This window comes from Eumetopias jubatus, unplaced genomic scaffold (assembly GCF_037043125.1).
Source record: "Eumetopias jubatus isolate StellerSeaLion01/CBP00866 unplaced genomic scaffold, mEumJub1_p1.0 scaffold_13, whole genome shotgun sequence".
Lineage (NCBI taxonomy): Eukaryota > Metazoa > Chordata > Mammalia > Carnivora > Otariidae > Eumetopias > Eumetopias jubatus.
In genome coordinates this window covers 12852695-12855546 of record NW_028274819.1, presented here as the reverse complement: position 1 = coordinate 12855546, position 2852 = coordinate 12852695, and the positions used below count along the sequence as shown (strand labels likewise).

At 47.1% G+C, this 2852-nt stretch overlaps 1 pseudogene; it reads right to left on the bottom strand.

The window, feature by feature from the left end:
- Nucleotides 1–948: 948 nt before the first annotated feature.
- Nucleotides 949–1929, bottom strand: LOC114215225 (olfactory receptor 5G9-like; annotated as a pseudogene).
- Between the last annotated feature and the right edge of the window lie 923 nt (nucleotides 1930–2852).

The window sequence follows — 2852 nt, the reverse complement described above, 5'->3', positions numbered from 1 at the left end:
AATACAGACATTTTAGCACACATGAGACAGGGTTCAAGCCAATTTTATTTGACTCTCAGAAAGATAGTAAACCTCAGTTGACATCTGGGTTTCACAATAAATTTCACCTCTTTCTTTCCCTCTAAAGTTAGTAAGATTGATTTCTGTTATAATAGAGAAGGTTTTGTCTAAGACATAAAGGTAATTTGATCTTGATTGAAAAGAGCTCTATGGACTTTCAGCTTTTTATTTTGTTTAAATTGGTGATTTATAGAGAAATAATAGCTCATTATTGCTGTAGCACACATTCTGGTCCCTGGCTAGTTATAATGGAGATTTCTGTAGCTGGGGCTCCATTCAGCCCCACAAAGTCAAAAATGATCACTATCTCCTTCCTATAATCAAATATCACCTGGACCATTTCTCCAATATCACAGAAGGGCAATATCCCTTATATAACCTTTTAGGTTGCTGTGGCATTCAATACTCCTTTCTATATCTGAGAACTCTCACAGATAGGAGGAAGACAGAATCTGACTCCCACTCTGGGACCACTGAAGACGGTCCTAGGGCTCTGTAAGATAGAAGTGGATGTAGTGTGTCAGGGGATGTAACATATCCGTGCTGAATGTGGTATATTGATGGGTGTACAATAGGGATGTTGCCAAACAGGTGGATGTTCCTGACTCTGGCTTGAACTTCAGGGAATGATGGGAAGGCATAGGAACAGTTGGAGATGAGATGTGGTTGGATGCTATAAGGATGGTAGAGGCTAGTGTCGGTGGCATTGTCCTGCAGCTGAGCAGTGCTGAATGCTCAGGGGCAGCAGTGCTGGCCATAGCAATGGGGAACGCTCAAAGGTGATGTTCCCCAATGGGGCAACCTGCACAGACCATTCTTGTGGCAGGCGTTCAGCTGTGTTTGGCCATTCTTGGTTCCTGTCCCAGCTGGGATCTCTAGGCTCCTCTTCTATTTTATGAGCTCCCAGATACTTTTCTAACAAATTCCTTTTCTGCTTAAGTTAAGAACCCTAATTTGTACAGCAGCCTTGACATCTTTATTCCTTAGGCTGTAGACCAGGGGGTTCAGCATAGGGATCACAATGGTGTAGAACACAGAGAGGGTCTTGTTATAGACTGAAGCATTTTCTGGGTTGGGTTGGACATATACAAAGAACACAGACCCATAGAAGAGGGAGAGGGCAGTGAGGTGGGAGGCGCAAGTGGAGAAAGCTTTGCGCTGGACCTCCAGGGACCTCATACTACAGATAGTGATCAGGATGTAGGTGTAAGAGACCAAGATGGCTGACACCGTGGGGACAGTAACCAAGGCAGAAAAGAAGAGCAGGCTGACGTTGGCTACAGTGGTGTCTGAGCAGGCCAGTTGGAGCACGGGGGGGATGTCACAGAAGAAGTGATCAATGATGTTGGGACCACAGTAGGGCAAGATGAAGGCATTCCCTGTCTGCACAGCTGAAATGGACACCCCCACAGCATAGGTGCCCACCACCAGCTGGATGCACAAGTGCTTGGACATGATAGTGTGGTAGAGGAGAGGGTAGCAGATGGCCACAAATCGGTCATAGGCCATGATGGCCAAGAGCAAGCACTCACCTGTGCCACGGAGGACCATGAAGGCCATCTGGACCACACAGCCTGCAAACGAGATGGACTGGTCCGCAGTGAAGAAGCTGGTCAGCAGCCTGGGGGTGAACACTGAGGAATTGCAGATGTCTAGGAAGGAGAGCACGCTCAGGAGGAAGTACATGGGGGTGTGGAGGGCGGAGCTGGTACGGATCGGGTCTACCATGCCCAGGTTGCCCACCAGTGTCACAGCGTAGATCAACAGGAAGACGCCAAAGAGGAGATGTTTTTGGTCGGCCTGGTCTGTGAGGCCCAGCAGGATGAATCTCGTCACCGTGGTGTGATTCTGTCCCGATGTCATTCCGCTGGTGTGTTACACACAGGACAACGGCCAAGGGGAAGAGAAACAGGAATGTTAACATTCTCATCAAAGAGGTAGGCTTTAACATCTCCTACCACCGAAGAGCCCATGTATCTCTGAGCGGCAGACTTGTCCCCAAACCCCACATCAATCCCATCCTGTCACACTCATGCTGAGGTTCTGAGGGTTTTCTGTCCCCCTTAGGATGACGTCTACTTTCTTCTGCTTCCACGTCACGTGTGTTCTGTGCCACCTCCCCTCTATCCTGCTCTCAGTTTGCAGTTCTGAACGATTTACTTCTACAAACACACTGCACTATTGCAAATGTCTATGCCTTTTCAAATTCTATATTTTCTTGTTGGAATGTCCTTCGGTCTCTCCAAACCCAGTTTAGAGGTTCATCTCCTCTCTCCCTCCCCTGAATTTCACAGATACTCCTTCAGTCGAATTCATGGCACTATATTTTAACGTTAAAAAAAAAAATGCCCATCCATCCTTCCTGCTGGACTTTCTCAGTCCTGGTAGGAAGAAAGTTACTTCCTATCTCAGGAATTTGTGTTCTGGTATCTATCACAGTGCCAGTGTCAATGAATAAATATAAATTAATGATCAATTCGGTAAGAAAATCTTCCTCATTTCAAACCCTTCAGCAAATCCTATTGGCGCTACCTTCAAAATGTGTACCAACTTCCCACCCCTTCTTTGCAAGACACCCTCATACCTTGCTTGATTAAGTGCAAATTGCTCTTAGCTGGTGTCCTGCTTCCCTATTAGGAGGAGCAGCTGGGGCGAGCCTGTCACTGCACACAAGAGAAAGGCAGGATGCTCACAATGGCTCTGCAAAGTTGGCCACTACTCTGTCACTTCCTTTCACCTCTCTGGCCTCTTGTCTGCTCTTTTCCCTCTCGCTTATCCTGCTGCAGCTACTC